The 18,746-nt window shown below is 39.0% G+C and overlaps 1 protein-coding gene, 1 long non-coding RNA gene and 1 pseudogene across 4 annotated transcripts in view; 1 reads left to right on the plus strand and 2 right to left on the minus strand.

The window, feature by feature from the left end:
- HDAC8 (histone deacetylase 8) overlaps positions 1 to 18,746 on the minus strand; it is a 244,890-nt gene that overhangs the window by 72,023 nt on the left and 154,121 nt on the right. The window lies entirely within an intron of this gene.
- Positions 1 to 18,746, plus strand: part of LOC307180951 — a 142,285-nt gene that overhangs the window by 17,443 nt on the left and 106,096 nt on the right. The gene's annotated exons all lie outside the window — the stretch shown is intronic.
- LOC307180098 (eukaryotic translation initiation factor 1-like) lies at positions 13,808 to 14,563 on the minus strand (annotated as a pseudogene). Its single transcript has one exon. The product of its transcript is annotated as a eukaryotic translation initiation factor 1-like (transcript).

The raw sequence follows: 18,746 nt of genomic DNA on the forward strand, positions 1-18,746 counted from the left end.
AGAATCTGAAATGTTGCCTTGGCTGTAAAACAGTATCTTATTTATTCACATAAATCCCCTCCCCCTCTTGTCCATGATTATTTTCACCCTAAAATGGAAAGAGGGGCAAATTATGTGAGCGTTTGGGTGCTGGACTGCAGCCACCCTTGGCAATCTTCGTTAATCTTTGAGATTCTCACCAGCATTGACTAAAGAACAGTGACTCACCCAGAGTAACACATAGTCTCTCTTTCCTTTAGAAAAGCAGTTCCTCAAAAGTGCTGCTAAGAAAAACAAAACAAAAAAACTACAGTTCAAGGGAAAGAAAAAAGCGCTAAGAGCAAAAGATGGCTTTAAACAAGCCTAGAAGATTTTGAAGGAGGGGAAGGTGATTATCTACAAGGGATGGAAAAGTGGCTTGTACATTTTCAATTTCCTTTTCAGTTCCAAATTTGAGACCTAAACATCTTTTGTCTAGGGGAAGTTATGACAGGAGGACGTTAGGTCCCCTTAGCCCCAGCTCACTACTTGAAACTTCCCAGTAGCTCGGGGAGGCTTGCTGCTCAGCAGCCCTGGCCAGAGGGGTGGAAGGGAGACAAACAGCAGGAAGGAATAAAAGTAAGAAGCAGCTGGCACAAATGCGGCCGAGCCCTCCCCTCATTCTAGCCAGTTGTATAGACAGCTGTCTCTTTAATTTAACCCTTAGTCCAACCTCCAAATGACAAAGCTCATTTTACTCATACAAGTCTCTTCTGGTAGAGATGGTGGTTGGTTTAAAACGAGGAAAAATGTAGAGGTAAGGGAGGTTAAGTGGGGAAAACTTGACAAAGAAAGACGGGAGTTTTTTCCCCCCTCAAAACATGCATGTGGGGAAGAACGCCAAAGGAAGGCTGTGAACGAAGAGACAGAAACCTCTGTTGTCAAAGGCAGTCTGGAGGAGGGAGGACAGGCTTGCACAGGCTTGGGGACAGTTTTGCTTCTACTTCTATTTATATTCTCAAGGCTAATTGTGTAAATGGGAGTTTCTTACTCCAGAATGGCCATTTGTAGCTGCACGTGGGTTTGTTTTTCCACACTATCAGACAGCCAACTCAGCACTACTGTCAGCAGCTCTGATCAATAGAGAGGAGCTTAATTATTCACCAATCTGGAGACTAGGAGTGTAAATGTGCAAACGTTTTCCCCTCAAGTGGCCTTAGAATTGGAATCCTTGGGTGTTCGGGCTGGAAGCAACTTTATAAAGTATGTTCCAGTTAAACCCCGAAGAAGACTGGGGAGGAATTGGAGCCTGGAGAAGGGAAGTGAATTGCCCAGGGTCACACGAGCCATTGAAAGCAGTCTGACCTCTCTCTACTGGCTCCATGTTTCCTGTCTGCTCTCCCACCCCCACCTTCAGAGACCCTCAAATGTATCTGCCTTGGCAAAGTCTGTGTGTTTTCCTCCTGGCTGTTTCAATTGCTATCCCATGACAATGTTGGCAGGCCCGGTGACTGAGCACAGCCTTAATTATGAGAGAGGGAGTGCTTATTCCTGTACTCCTGACCCAGCTGGGAAAGGGCCATCCTGCCATTTGCAGCCTACCTTTGGTTCCAAGGCCCGCAGGACGAGGAGACCGGGGAGCACTGTGCCCCCAAAGGCAACACTGCTGCTGTGAACAGAGGCAACTGCTTAAAAGAGTTTTTTTCTCTTCTGCCGCTTGTAGCCTGAAAGTTTCAGAAGGAGCGGGAGAATCCCCTCCTTCTCCAGCCTTCATTTAAAGAAATGATGCAATTGATATATACACAAAATGCTTAATATATGTAAATCATATTTGTATGTAATTTCTACCTGAAATATACTTAATATATAAATCATGAAGCATAATAATAGAATCAACACCTGTGAGCCCACCATCTGCCTTAACAGAACATTACCAGCGCCACTGCGGCTCCCTGCAGGCTCCTCTGCAGCCCATCACCCTGCCTTTCTCCCAGAGGTACCCACGATCATGAACTTAAGTCACTCCCTTGCATTTCTTCATCGTCTTCCTACATATACGGCTATCCCTAAGCAACAAACTCTTTAGTTTTGCTTGCTTTCAAACTGTAAATATTGGTATCATGCTAAATTTTTTTGTAATTTGTTTTTACTCAGAATCGTGCCTGAGAACCTCTCCCATGGTTATCTGCAGTGGTGTTTTATTCCTTTTCATTGCTGCCTAGTATTTCACCGTTAAGTCTACTACAAGAGAGACACACTACTGTTGATGAACATCTGTTGTTTCTAGTTTTTTTTTTTTCCTATTCTAAACATTGCTATAAACTTTCTTTACAGTACACTTGCCCAAGTTTCTCTAAGGTCTGTTTCTAGGAGTGGAATCAGTCAGTTGTAAAGTACACACATGTTCAAATTTGTTAGATAATGCCAAACCCAAATGTATAGGTCTTTCAATACACACTCCCACCAGAAGTGTAAGTGTTCCACATCCTCACTAACGGCTCCACATCCTCACTAACACTTAGGATTATTTAACTTACATCATTTTTTGCAATCTGGTGGATCAAAATGGAATTTCATGATGTTCTTTTTTGGTCATTCCTTGTTTTTTTTTTTTATTGAAGTATAGTTGACTTACAATGTTGTGTTAATTCCTTGTGGTTTTATTTTGCATTTCCCTGATTACTAATGAGGTTGAGCACTTTTTCATGTCTCTTGGCATTCAGATATCCTCCTCTGTGAAAGGCTTGTTTATATCTTTTGCTCATTTTTCTTCCAGATTTTCTTTCTTATGTATTGGTATATGAAATTTGTATATCTCAAATACTAATACATTGTCAGTTATATGAGCACTAAATATGGTGTTCCACTTTGTGCCTTTTCACTTTCTGGGGTTTTTTGGTGAAAAGAGGCACTTCATTTTAATGTCACTGAATTTATTACTTTCTCCCTTTATGGTTGGTGCTTTTTGTATTTCTTTAAAGAAATTCTCCCCTATCCCAATATCACAGAAAATTTCTCCTATCATGTTTCTTTGTGACCAAGAGTTTACTGGCATTTGGGGCAGGGCACTTATTCTTTATGTGGGGCTGGCTCTTACATTGCAGGACACTTTAGCATCCCTGGACCCTGGGTACCAAATGCCTTTAGCACTATTCCTGTCATTATAACAATCCCAAACACTCCCATACATTTTCAAATGTTCCCTGGGTGGAGGTACTACCAGTTGAGAACCTCTGAATTATATTTTCTTTTAAAAATTTAAAGTATTTAGTATACCCAGAATTGATTTTTGTGTTTGATGTGAGATGGGAATCTAATTTTATTACTTCTTTATGGCTAACCAATTTTCCCAACACTAGTTATTATAGAATTAATCATTTCCCCCACTGATCTGCAATGCTACCTGTCATACAACAAATTTTCAAACAGGAATAAGTCTATTTTTGAGTTTTTTATTCTGTTCCATTGGCCTATTTGTCAAACCTCTTTACTTACACTCTTAAGTACTATAGCTGTATGATAAATCTTAATATCTGAGAGAGTAAGTTTTTCTACCTTGTTCTTCAAGAACGCCTTGGCTTTTCTTTGCACTCCCATATAAACTGTAGAACCAACTTGTCACATTCCATGAAAAACCCTATTGGGATTTTGATTGGAATTATACTATGATTGACTCAGGGAAAAGGATATCTTTACAATATTGATTAGCCCTACCTGTACAGAACATGGCTCTCTATTTCAATAAAGTTTTATAATTTTCTCCATAGAGGATCTCTGACACATCCTTTGTTAGATTTTCTACATAGATACCTTATATTTTTATTGCTACTGTATCTTTTTAAAAATTGCAGTTTTGATTCTTGTTGTTGGTTTATAGAAATGACTTATCTCCTTATATTCTCTCTTAAATGTATTCCAATCAGACTTTTTCACTTAGTTACATCAAAGTTGTTCCTGGCAAGGTCACCCATGACTACACAGCTACTAAGTCCAATGGTCACATCTCAGTCCTCATCTCATTTGATTTCTCAGCAACATATGACATAGTTGGTCACTCCCTCCTCCTCAAAACACTTCTTCACTTGGCTTCCAGGACAGCACACACTTTTGATTTTCCTCTTACCTCACTGGTTATTCCCTCTCAGTCTTCTTTGCTGGTTCTTCCTCATTTCCCCAACATTTTAATGTTGGACTGTTCCAGGGGCCAGTCCTTAGACCTCTTCTCTTCACTAGCTATCCACACTCCCTTGGTGATCACATCCATTCTCATGGTTTTAAATTCTATCCATATGCTAACACCCTATTTTGCAATGCTAGTTCAACTCACTCTCTGGAGCTATCATGCGTGTGTGTGTGTGTGTGTGTGTGTGTGTGTGTGTGTAAGGAAGGAATATATATATTCCTTCCTCCTGCTTGACATCTCCAACTCAACATGTCCAAACTGAACTCTTATTACCCGAAACTGAGCTTCCCACAGTCTCTCTCTCAGTTGCTCAGTCCATCATTCCAGTTGCTCAGAGCAAAATCTTTGAGCCCTTGCTTTCTCTCACAGCACTCACAATATGTCAGAAGATCCTCCTCTACCTTCAAAATATATACAGATTCTTATCACTCCGCACAATCTACACTGATACCACACTAGTTCAAACCACCATTATCTCTTTAAGAAACAGCTTTATTGAGATGTAATCTACATACCATACAATTTAACTATTCATAGTATATAATTCAATATATTTTAGTGTATTCATGAGTGGTGTGACCATCACTACAATCTACTTTTATAATATTTTTGTTCCCCTAAAAGAAAACAGTACTCATTAGCAGTCATTCTCCATCCCCTCACCTCATGTTGCCCTAGGCAACCACTAATCTACTTTTTGTCTCTATACATTTGCCTATTCTGGACATTTCATATGAATGGAATCATAGAATTTGTGGTCTTCAGGTACTTCATTCCTCTTTATTGACAAACAATATTCCATTGTATGACTATACAACATTATACTTATATATTGATCAGTTGATGGACATCTGGGTTGTCTCTACTTTTTGGGCCAATATGAACAATGCTATGAACATTTGTGTCCAAGTTTTTGTGTGGACATATGTTTTCATTGGGTGTACAGGAGTGGAATTGCTGAGTCATAATGTAACTCTATGCTTTAGCTTTTGAAGAACTACCAGCCTGTCTTCCAAAACAGCTGTACCATTTTACATTCCCACTAGTAGGTAGTGTGTGAGGGTTCCATTTCTCCACATCTTGTCACCACTTATTGTTATCTGTCATTTTGATTCTAGCCATCCTAATGAGTGGGAAATTGTTATCTCATTGTGTTTTTGATTTACATTTCCATGACGACTAATATTGTTGGACATCTTTTCACGTCCTTGTTGGTTATTTGTATATCTTCTTTGGAGAAATGTTTATTCAGATCCTCTGCCTATTTTTAAATTGTTATTTGTCTTTTATTATTGAGTTGTAAGAGTTCTTTATATATTCTAGATACAAGTCCCATATCAGATATATGATTTGCAAATATTTTCTCTACTTCTATGAGCTGTCTTTCCACTTACTTGAAGATATTGCTAGTAACAGAAAGGAATTTCAATGAATTCCAGTGTATGTATTTAATTTTGATGAAGTCCAATTTATCTATTTTTTTCCTTTTGTTGCTTACGTTCTTGGTGTTGTACCTAAGGAACCATTGCCTAATACAAGGTCATGAAGATTTACACCAACGTTTTCTATGAGTTTTATAGTTTCAGCACTACATTTACATCTTTGATGTGTTTTAAGTTTTATACATGTTGTTAGGTAGAGGCCCAACTTCATTCTTTTGCATGTAGACAACCATTTCTGAAAAGACTATTCTTTCCCCCACTGAATTTTCTTGGCACCCTTGCCAAAAATCAATTGACCATAAATATGAAGGTTTATTTCTGGACTCTCAATTCTATTCCATTGATCTATATCTCTACCCTTATGTCAATACCACACTGTTTTGATTAGTTTCGCTTTGTAAAAAGTTTTGAAATCTGAAGTAATTATGACCTCATAAAATTGTTAGGAAATGTTCCCTTATTTTCTATTTTTTGGAAGAGTTTGGAAGGATTGCTTTTGATTCTTCTTTAAACATTTGGTAGAATTTACCAGTGAAGCCATCTGGTCCTGGACCTCTCTTTGGTGGGAAGTTTTTGATTACTAATCCAATCTGTTTAATTGATACAGGTCTATGCAGATTTTCTATTTCTTCTTGAATCTTAAGTTTTGGCAGTTTGTACCTTTATAGGAATTTTCCTATTTCATCTACATTATATAATTTGCTGGCATAAAATTATTCATAGTATTCCTCTTATAACCCTTTTTTTTTAACATAGTTACAACATTTTTTTTCCTGCAGTGAGGACTTTTAAGACCTACGTTCTTAGCAACTTTCAAATATGCAATACAGTGTTATTAATTATAGTCATCATGCTATACTTTACAGCCTCATGACTTATTTTATAACTGGAAATTTGTACTTTTTCACTCTCCTCACCCATTTCATCTATGCCAATCCCCCAGCCCCCTCCTCTGGCAAGCAGCAATTTGTTCTCTGTATCTATGCTTGGTTATTTTTTGTTTGTTTTTGTTTTTTAGATTCCACATATGAGATCATGTGATATTTGTCTTTCTATGACTTATTTCACTTAGCACAATGCCCTCCAGGCCCGTCCAGGGTGTCACAAATGGCAAGATTTCCTGCTCTTTATGGTGGAATAGTACTCCATTGTATACACAGTCAGCCCTCTGTATCACTGGGTTCCACATCCACAGATTCAACCAACCATGGATCAAAAATATTAGAAATATTTTTATTCCATAAAGTTCCAAAAAGCAAAACTTGAATTTGCTGCATGCTAGCAACTATTTACATAGCATTGACACTGTATTAGGTATTACAAGTAATCTAAAAATGATTTAAAGTATACAGGAGGATGTGCATAGGTTATATGCAAATATTATGCCTTTTTATATAAGGGATTTGAGCATTCGTGGATTTTTGTACCTGTGGGGTGTCCTGGAACCAATCTCCTAAGGAGACTGAGGGATGACTGTATATACCACATCTTCATCCACTGATGAACATTTGGGTTTTTTCTATATCTTGGCTATTGTAAATAATGCTGCAGTGAACATGGGGGTGTATATATCTTTCTGAATTAGTGTTTTCATTTTTTTGGGTAAATACCCAGAAGTGGAATTGTTGGATCATATGGTAGCTCTATTTTTAATTTCTTGAGGAATCTCCATAATGGCTTTCCATAATGGCTGCACCAATTTACAATCCAACCAACAGTGTACAAGTGTTCCCCTTTCTCTACATCCTCTCCAACATTTGTCGTTTTGGTAATAGCCATTCTAACAGGTGTGAGGTGTTATCTCATTGTTGTTTTGATTTGCATTTCCCTGATGATTAGTGATGTTGGGCAACTTTTCATGTATCTGTTGGCCATCTGTATGTCTTCTTTGAAAAAATGTCTGTTCAGATCCTCTGCCCATTTTTAAATTGGATTTTATTTTTTTGCTATTGAGTTGTAGTATAATCCTTTTTATTTCTGTAAAATTGGTAGTAATGCTTCCACTTTCATTTCTGATTTAAGTTATTTGAGTCTTGCTTCTTTTTTCTTAGTCATTTTAGCTAAAAGCTTGTCAATTTTGTTGACATTTTCAAAAAACAAGTTTTGGTTTCAGTGATTTTCTATTTTTTCTTTTTCATGTATTCCCTCTCTAATCTTTGTTATTTCCTTCCTTATCCTTGCTCTGGATTTAGTTAGCTCTTCTTTCTCAGATTTCATAAGATGAAAGGTTGGGTATTGAGTTGAGATCTTTCTTTTTAACATAGGTGTTTATAGCCACAAATTTCCCTCTGAGCACTGCTTTAGCTACATCTCATACATTTTGGTATGTTGTTTCTTCATTTTCCTTCATCACAAATTATTCTCTGTTTTCCTTTGTGGTTTTTTTTTAAATATAAAATTTTCCTTTTGGCTACGTTGGGTCTTCATTGCTGTGCATGGGCTTCCTCTAGTTGCGGGAGCGGGGGTTACTCTTCGATGTAGTGCGCGGGCTTCTCATTGCGGTGGCTTCTCTTGCTGCAGAGCACAGGCTCTAGGCACATGGGCTTCAGTAGTTGTGGTGCGCAGGCTCAGTAGTTGTGGCTCATGGGCTCTAGAGTACAGGCTCAGTAGTTGTGGTACACGGGCTTAGTTGCTCTGCAGCATGTGGGATCTTCCTGGACCAGGGATTGAACCTGTGTCCCCTGAATTGGCACATGGATTCTCAACCACTGCGCCACCAGGGAAGTCCCTCCCTTGTGGTTTTTTCTATGACCCACTGGTCATTTTAGGAATGTGCTTTTTAATTTCCACATATTTGTGAATTTCCCAAATTTCCCTGTTATTGATTTCTACTTTCATCTCATTGTGGTCAGAAAACATACTTTGTATGATTTCACTCCTTCTACACTCTATGGCCTAGCCTATGGTCTATTCTGGAGACTGTTCCATGTGCATTTGAGAAGAATGTTTGTCCTGTTGTTTTCCAGTGTAGTGTTTCATAGATCTATGTCAGGTCTAGTTTAGGTCAAGTCTTCTATTCCCTTGATCTTCTGCCTAGTCGTTCTATCCATTATGGAAAGTGGGCATTGAATTCTCAAACTATTATTGTTTGTCTATTTCTCTCTTCCACTCTGTCCAGTCTGTCAATTATTGTTTCATGTATTTTGGGACTCTGTTGTTAGGTACATATACGTTTACAATTGTATCTTCCTGATGGATTGACCCTTCTATCATTATGAAATGTCCCTATTCATCTCTAGTAATTTTTTTTTGTTATAAAGTCTCTATTTTTTTTCCTTTTTTTTTTTTTTTTTGGCCACATCGTGTGGCATGTGGGATCTTAGTTCCTTGACCAGGGATTGAACCCATGCCCCCTGCAGTGGAAGCATGGAGTCCTAACCACTGGACAGCCAGGGAATTCCCTATAAAGTCTATATTTTGATATTAGTTTAACCACTCCAGCTTTTTAGGGTTGTTGTTTGTATGGAATATCATTTTTGATCCTTTTACTTTCAACCTATTTGTGCCTTTGGATGAAAAGTGTGCCTCCTGTAGACAGCATATTGTTGGACCTTGTCTTTTTTTAAAATCCAGTCTGATAATATCTTTCTTTTGATTGGATTGTTTAATTCAGTCACATTTATTGTTATTATTTATATGCTTGGATTTACATCACCATTTTGGTTTTTGTTTTCTATATGTCACATGTCTATATTTGTTATCTTACTTAGTATTAGGTGGATATTTTCTCATGTAACATTTTAATTCCTTTAATGAATTTTAAAATTATTTATTTTTGAGTTATTTTCATTGTGGTTTTTCTAGGGCTTATAATATACACCTTATTAGAATCTACTTCAGATTTATACTGACTTAGTTCTAGCGAAATACAGACATTTTATATAGCTTCATTGCCTCCCCCTTTTTGATATCATTGTCATACATACATATATATTTATATATGTAATAAATCCAACAATATATGGCTGTAATTATTACTTTATATAATTTTATGTCTTTTAAAAAGGCTGAGAGGAGTTCCCTGATGGCCTAGTGGTTAGGATTTGGCCCTTACACTGCAGAGGCCCAGATTTGATCCCTGGTCAGGGAACCATCCCTCATGCTTCACAGTGCAGCCAAAATACAATAAATAAATAAATGAATAAATAAATAAATAAATAAAGACTGAGAGAAGAGAATAAATACATATTTATAGTGTTCACTAACATTCTTACTCTTCTGGTTCTTTCCATTTCTTTCTGTGGATTGGAATTACCATTATTGTCATTTCCTTATTTCAGTACAGCTTTCTTCCCATTCCCTTCTGTTGTGCTGTTATTGTCAAATATGTTATGTTTCTATATATTATAGTCCCAATAATACAATCATATTCATATTGCTTTATGTAATTGATTTTTAAATCAGTCAAGAGGGGAAAGGGGAAGAAATATGCAATTACACTGCCTTTTCTAATTACCCACATAATTACCTTCATAAGCATTCCTTGTTTTTCATGTGCATTCAAATTATTGTCTGACATCACGTGCTTCCAGCCTGAAGAACCTCACTTAGTATTTCTTTTAAGAAAGGTATCTGGGCTTCCCTGGTGGCGCAGTGGTTGAGAATCTGCCTGCCAATGCAGGGGACACGGGTTCGAACCCTGGTCTGGGAAGATCCTACATGCCATGGAGCAACTGGGACCGTGAGCCACAACTACTGAGCCTGCACATCTGGAGCCTGTGCTCCTCAACAAGAGAGGCCGCGATAGTGAGAGGCCCGTGCACAGCGATGAAGAGTGGCTCCCGCTTGCCACAACTAGAGAAAGCCCTCGCACAGAAACAAAGACCCAACACAGCCAAAATAATAAAAATATACGTAATAAAAGGTACCCTATTCCCGTCTTACCCCTAGGTTCTTCATGACCTTTTTTTCCCCTTAGATTCCATACATATGTGTTAGCATACAGTATTTGTTCTTCTCTTTCTGACTTACTTCACTCTGTATGACAGGCTCTAGGTCCATCCACCTCACTAGAGAATGGACTTGAGGATATGGGGAGGGGGAAGGGTAAGCTGTGACAAAGTGAGAGTGGCATGGACATATATACACTACCAAGCGTAAGGTAGATAGCTAGTGGGAAGCAGCCGCATGGCACAGGGAGATCAGCTCGGTGCTTTATGACCACCTAGAGGGGTGGGATAGGGAGGGTGGGAGGGAGGGAGATGCAAGAGGGAAGACATATGGGAACATATGTATATGTATAACTGATTCACTTTGTTATAAAGCAGAAACTAACGCACCATTGTAAAGCAATTATACTCCAAAATAATAAATAAATAATACACTAAGTCAAAAAAAAAGAAAGGTATCCTAGCAATGAATTCTCTGTTTTTTTTTTTCCATCTGCGAATGTCTTTAATTCACCTTCATTTTTGCCAGATATATGATTCTTGGTGTTTTTTTTTTTAACTGTCAGTAGTCTGACTATATCATCCTTCTTGACTCCATTGCTTCTGATGGGAAGTCAGCTGTTAATCTTATGGGGGTTCCTCTGTATGTGATGTGTTTTTTTTCCTCTTCCTGCTTTCAAGATTTTCTTTTTGTTTTTCAACATTTTACTATGATGATACTGGGTATGATCTCTTTGGGTTTACTTAGAATTAATTGAGTTTCTTGGGTGTGTAAAGTTTTTTTTTTATCAAATTTGAGAAATTTTGGAATTCCCTGGTGGTCCAGTGTTTAGGACTCTGTAGTTTCACTGCTGGGGCCCAGGTTTTATCCTTGGTCAGGGAACTAAGATCCTGTGAGCCGTGCAGGCAGTGTGGCCAAAATAAGGAAAAAAAAAAAAAGGAGAAAATAAGAAATTTGAACAGTTTTCAGCAGTCTTTTTGAATATCTTTTTCTGTCCTTTTAATGCTCTCCTCTCTTTTTAGTACTCCAATTATGCATATATTGATGCACTTATTTATATCCCACATTTCGCTGAGGCTCTGTTCATCTTCAGTTTTCCTCTCTGTTCTTCAGATTGCATAATATCTATTGTTATATCCTCAAGTGGACTGATTCTTTCTTCTGCCAACTCAAATCTACTGTAGAGCCCCCTCTAGCAAATTTTTCATTTGTTACTATACTTTTCAACTCCAGAATATACATTTGGTTCTTTTTTATAATTTCCATTTCTTTCCTTTTTTAAAAAAATAAGTTTATTTATTTTATTTTTGGCTGCATTGGGTCTTTGTTACTGTGTGTGGGCTTTCTCTAGCTGCAGTGAGCAGGGGCCACTCTTTGTTGTGGTGCATGGGCTTCTCATTGTGGTGGCTTTTCTTGTTGCAGAGCACAGGCTCTAGGTGCACAGGCTTCAGTAGTTGTGGCTCATGGGTTCTACAGCGCAGGGTCAGTAGTTGTGGCGCATGGGCTTAGTTGCTCTGTGGTATGTGGGATCTTCCTGGACCAGGGCTTGAACCCATGTCCCCTGCATTGGCAGGCAGATTCTTAACCACTGTGCCACCAGGGAAGCCCTAATTTCGATTTCTTTATTGATAATTTATATTTATTGAGACATTGCCATCACACATTCCTTTACTTCTTTTAAGCAACCTTTAGTTCTTTGAGCATACTTATAACAATTGTTTTGAAATCTCTGTCTGCTACATCCTCCACTTGAGCCTCTTTAAAGAGAGTATTTTTATTGCTTTTCTTTTCTTTTTTTTTCCTTCTGTGTATGGGTCATATTTTCCTGTTTTTTGGAGGAGGGGCAGGAAAAAATTACTTTTCTCATAATTTTTTTGTTGAAATCTGAACATTGTAGACAATATATGGTAGGAACTATGGGATACTGATTCCCCACCCCACCCCAGGCTGGTGGCTTTTAATTTCTTGGTTATTTGTTTGATAACTTGAATGAAAATTATAAAGTTTATCCTCTCTATAGTATAAAGCTTGATGTCCCTGCTCTGATTTTTTCCCCTTGTTTTAAATTTCTTTGCTTGACTACCTAGGGGTTACTCCTGGGTTGGCACAAGCCATTTATTGTCAAGGTTGTGCTTAAGCCTCCCAAGTCAGTTAGATTTTTAACCTTTATTGTTGGATATCTTTGTGGTTTGGAGGCTACTATCACAGTTCAGGGTTTATATTGGGTTGGCCAAAAAGTTTTGCCCAGGTTAGAGTGGGAGCTGGGTGGAGGAAAAGAGATCTGGTTTTCTTGACCATGCCTGCTTGGACTTGAGCTTCTGCAACATGGAGCTGGGAGAGATGAAAAATTCCAGCAGCCTGACCTTCCCTTGGTGAGATCATAACCCCAGACTGGGTACTGCAGGGGGAAGGAACCTCCATCCTCTTGGCTGCATCTGCCCAGAGTAGTGAGTTTGGGGTAGAGATTCTGCAAAGCAGAGGTGGGGTGGGGGGAGTTGTGATAAGGGATTGAGTCATGGCTCAAATGCCATAGACTCTTGCTATTCTTGGCTTTGGTGATCTTCTCTACTTTGTTTTATATTTTAATAATTTTTGCTTTTGTGTCTATTATTTCCTTCCTTCTGCTTTCTTTGGATTTATTCTATTGTTTATTATCTAACTTCTTAAGTTGAATGCTTAGCTCATTAACTTTCAGCCTTTCTTCCTTTTTTTTTGGCCGCACTGAACAGCTTGTGGGATCTCAGTTCCCTGACCAGGGATCGAACATCGGCCATGGCAGTGAAAGCCTGGCCACCACAGAACTCCCTCTTCCTTTTTAATATACTCTCCTAAGGCTATAAACAGCCCTGTAACCACCACTTTAGGTGCAACATACAAGCTCATTTCTAAACATTTTCTAATTTCCATTAAGATTTCTTCTTTGACCTAAAGAGTTATTTAAAAGTGTTTTTAAATTTCCAAAACTGTATTTTAAGAAAAAGACTTATATTTGGATTTATTTATATTGTCTTATTTTATTCCATGAGTTCCATTTTTGCTGAGTTTTTTCCTCTTTTGAATCAATTGATTTTTTCTTGTTCCACTTTTCCACTTCTATTACTTTGGAAGATATTCATTCTTTTTCTCTTCTTTTAGTGGCTATCTTTGAAATTCTAACATGCTTACTTAATTCAATAAAACCTAGAGTTAATTAACATATGTACCCTCTTCTTGAAGGGACCCCTAAAATGTTTTGACTCTAATCCTCAACAACATGAGTTGCTATTGTGAAGCCTTTAAATTCTGTGTTTTTTGTCTTCTTTTAATCCCACAAATTATAAATTACTAATATTACCCACATGTTTAACTTTTGTTTTCTACTTAAAGTTCTTTTGTATATCTCGGAACTTCTTTTTTGGATAATTTTCCTTATTCAGTGACAAATGTTGGTGGTAAATGCTTTAAATTTTTTTTATATTAGAATGCCTTTATGTTGCCTTTATTCTCTGAAGACAGTTTCACAGTATATATAATTTTTTTGGCTCTTTTCAGTTTATTGCATGAAGGAGTTACACTAGTCCAAGTTAAAAGCAGACCCCAAATGGTTACATTATACAAGCTGTGAGGTTTTTAAACTTGTGACAAGGGACAGAAGGAAAATTTTGCTCATTGCAAGGAAATCCTCACGTAAGCTTCAGTGAGCCAGAAGCATTTAAAACCTATGAACCTTCAGCTGATTGTCCTTAGCCAGTCCAGTCTCTACGAGGAACTGGCATATGTTCTAGCGCTGGTCACCCTGTAGCTGAATTACTTCTCCATATTCTGGATGCTCAAGTACAGTACCATTGCAGGCAAATTTCTTCTTAAACGCCTTCACTAATTTCTTTTTATCGTAATCATCAGTGATCCCTTGGACAGTAGTAAGGGTCTTCCTGCTGTTTCTCTGTTGAATTCTTATATGGATATAATCCTCAGTGCAAGCAGGAAGCAGATCATCACCCTTGCTTGCATCAGCAAAGGGGTCGAAAGAGTGGAGGTTCTGGATAGCGGACATACGATACGATTCCTTTTCCTCGGTGGAAATGGCCTGCAGAAAGTGGCGGCTGGAAAAGGCGGGTGGGGGGGACAGAGCGTCAGGAAGCGAGGGGGCTCGAGGGGGAAGCTGCTGAGTCCTCAGTGGCGGCTCAGTGAGTGGGCCACAGTATATATAATTTTAAGATGAAAATTATTTTCTCGAAGCACTTTCAACATTATATTCTAATATGGCTTCCAATGTTGCTGTTGAGAAGTCACCTATTGGTCTACTTGTTCTTTTGTATGTGATCAGTCTTTTCCTTGTAGCTTGTTTTAAGATCTTATCTTTGTCTCTGGTGTTCTGCAGTTGACTGTGATGCATGTAGATATTAATTTCTTTTTATTTATCTTGCCTGGAATTTCTTAGTTTTGCCGAACCTGCAGATTTTTGTTTTTTCAAAATTCTGGAAACTTTCCAGCTATGGTTTATCTGAATGGTTCTCCCCCTTTTCTATTATTTCTTTGCAGAATTCTAAAGAGATTAATATTGGGCCTTTTTGCTTTATCCTCCATATCTCTTAAGCACTCATATTTTCCATCTCTTTGTACCTCTTTTTTGAATTTCGTGTGATTTTTTCAGATGTATTTTCCAGTTTCCTAATTTCTCATCAACTGATGCATAAAACTTCATCAAGGTTTTTAATAACAATTATTATATTTTTCATTTCTAGGTATTCTATTTAGTTCTTTTTCAAACCTAGCAGGTCGTTTTTTTTAACATCTTTATTGGAGTATAATTGCTTTACAATGGTGTGTTAGTTTCTGCTTTATAACAAAGTGAATCAGTTATACATATACATATATCCCCATATCTCTTCCCTGTTGCATCTCCCTCCCTCCCACCCTCCCTATCCCACCCCTCTAGGTGGTCACAAAGCACCGAGCTGATCTCCCTGTGCTATGCGGTAGCAGGTCATTTTTGATAGTCTCTTGCTCTGTACTTTTTTATTTCCTTAAATGTATTTAACATATCTATTTAATATCCTGTATATGATAATGTAAATATCTAAAATCTTTGTGGGTCTAGTTATGTTTTACCTTTCTTTTTTTCCCTGTTGACTGCTTCCTCCTGGAAGTTGGTTTTCTTGTGTAAATTGTGACTTTTGATTGTGAAGGACTTTGCTAGAACTCTCTGTGGGATTTCCATGTGGCCCGAGAGTAACAGTGTTCTCCCATGAAAGCTTTCAATTTGATTTTCCCTGGTGTTTGAGGCATCACAAACCTAGGTCCACTTTAAATTAAAAATCGTGGCCTGTGATTTTTTGTGCCATTCACATAATATATATTCAATCTCCAAACCAGGTGTCATAAAATCTCAGGGAGGTATTTAAAAAAAAATTCTACTCAAAGTTAAAACTTAGACAAAAAAATTTTCCTTACTGTCTGTCCCTTCCCCCAGCTGCAGGCCTCTGTTGTCCAATACTAACCACTTAGCCACATGTGGCTATTAAATGTAAATTAGTGAAAATAAAATAAAATAAAATGAAAAATGTAGTTCCTCTGTCCCACTAGCCACATTTCAAGTGCTCAATAACCACATGTGGCTACCGTATTGGTCAGTGCAGATATAGAACATTTCCATCATTGTGAAAGTTTTATTGGATAGTGCTGCCCTAGAACATTTGAATCTACACATGTCTCCAGGGTGTGTGGTGTCTTCAGAACTAGGTTACACCTTTGAACAAACCCTTGTCAATCTGTGTCTTAGTCTGTATGCTTGCTCCCTGAAGATGTGCAAGTCGTAATACCCAGAATCTGTGAATATGCTAACTTACATGGCCAAAGGGACTTTGCAGACATGATTAACAATCTTGAGATGGGGAGATTATCCTGGATTATATGGGTGAACTCAATGTAATTACAAGGATCTTCATAAGGGAAACAGGAAAGCAGGAAATACACAGTCAGAGAGGTGATGTGGTGACAGAAGCAGAGGTTGGAGTGATGTACTTTGAAGATGGAGGAAGGAACCATGAACCAAGGCATGCAGGAGACCTCTAGAAGCTGGAAAAGGCAACGAAACAGATTCTTCCCTAGAACCTCCAGAAGGAATATAGTCCTGTGACCCATTTTAGACTTTTTTTTTTTTTTTTTTTTTTGCGGTACGTGGGCCTCTCACTGCTGTGGCCTCTCCCGTTGCGGAGCACAGGCTCTGGACGCGCAGGCTCAGCGGCCATGGCTCACGGGCCTAGCCGCTCCGCAGCATGTGGGATCTTCCCGGATGGGGGCACGAACCCGTGTCCCCCGCATCGGCTGGCGGACTCTCAACCACTGCGCCACCAGGGAAGCCCCATTTTAGACTTTTAACCTCCAGAACTGTATGAGAATAAATTTGTGCTGTTTTAAGTTACTAAGTTCGTGGTAATTTGCTACAGTAGCAATAAGTCATACAAACTATGAAAGGAGCCAGTTAAGAAAGGCTTTATTTTAATACACCAGAAATGTGTGGCTGCCAAATGGCATTAAGTTATTCTTATATCTACTCATTTCCTCTTCCTATATTTCTATTTGGCCCTGAGGGTACAAGGCCCATGCAAACAAAAATTTTAGAAGGGAGACTGATGCAGGAACCTATACTCCCATTCATTTATTCAACAAATATAAATATATACTGAGTGTTTATCATGCTCCAAGCACTGTTTTAGGTGCTTGACATATATTAGTGAATAAAAGAAAAAAATCTCTGCCCTCAAGAAGCTTACATTCTAGAGGAGAGACAGAGTTGATAAACAATAAACATAATACATAAGTAAATTACACTGTATGTTAGCAGATGATTAGTGCTATTGGTGAAAAAAAAGTGTGAGTGGTCAGGGAGTGGGGATGGGCAACTATAGTATTAAATATGGTGGTCAGGGTAAGTCTCATTGAAAAAGTTGCAACTGAGCAAAGACTTGAAGGAGTTAGTCATGTGAACATCCACAGTAAAGCATTCTAAGCAGAGGAAACATCCAGTGCAAAATATATATTGAAGTGGGAGTGTGCCTTGTGCCTGATACCTTCTAAGAACAGCAAGCAGGACAGTGTGGTGGAGGACAGAGCAGTAGGAAATGAGGTCAGAGAGGTGATAGAGGGCAGACCATGCTGGGTCTTGTAGGCTACTGCAAGGACATAAGCTTCATACTGAGGAGGACCCCTGACTTTTAGGGTAGACAAGTGTACAATTAGCATAACACTCAGAATACACAGGAAGAGATATAGCGCTTAGAGAATGGATGAATTTTTAGATGCTGTGAGTGGCAAGCTTTCTTCTGAGCACCATACTTTTGTACCCATTTGCTTCCTGGACTTTTCTACTTGTATGCTGATTGGTGACTCAAACTCAGATTGCTCCAAATAAACTCGTGATCTTCTGTCTTAAACCCTTTCTCCTCTTCTGTTCTCTATCCCACTTAATGGTATCCTGTTAGAAATCTTGGAGTCATCTCCTGATTCTGCTTTTTCCCACTCCACTATGTCCAATCAGACTCCCAACCCTGTCAGTCTTAGTGTAGATATGTCCTCTTCTCTGTTCCCTCTGCCTTCACCTTGGTTGAAGCCTTCATCTCTCACGTGACCTCTGTAATCACCTCCATGGTTCTATAACCTGTGTACCAACTGTAGCTGCCACAGTTCCAAAACTGATCATGCCACTCCCTCTTTTTTTTTTTTTTTTGTGGTACGCGGGCCTCTCACTGTTGTGGCCTCTCCCATTGTGGAGCACAGGCTCCGGACGCGCAGGCTCAGCGGCCATGGCTCACGGGCCTAGTTGCTCCGCGGCATGTGGGATCTTCCCGGACCGGGGCACGAACCCGTGTCCCCTGCATCGGCAGGCGGGCTCTCAACCACTGCGCCACCAGGGAAGCCTGCCACTCCCTCTTTTAAAGATCTCTCCTGGGGACTTCCCTGGTGGTATAGTGGTTAAGAATCTGCCTGCCAATGCAGGGGACATGGGTTCGAGCCCTGGTCCAAGAATATCCCACATGCTGCAGAGCAACTAAGCCCATGCGCCACAACTACTGAGCCTGTGCTCTACAGCCCGTGAGCCACAACTACTGAAGCCCGCATGCCTAGAGCCTGTGCTCTGAAACAAGAGGAGCCACCACAATGAGAAGCCCATGCATCACAACGAAGAGTAGCCCCCACTTGCTGCAACTAGAGAAAGCCTGCACACAACAATGAAGACCCAACACAGCCAAAAAATAAATTAAAAAAAAAATCTCTCCTGGCTCCTACTGCTT

The sequence above is a fragment of the Stenella coeruleoalba genome (assembly GCF_951394435.1).
Source record: "Stenella coeruleoalba genome assembly, chromosome: X".
NCBI classification, from domain to species: Eukaryota; Metazoa; Chordata; class Mammalia; order Artiodactyla; family Delphinidae; genus Stenella; species Stenella coeruleoalba.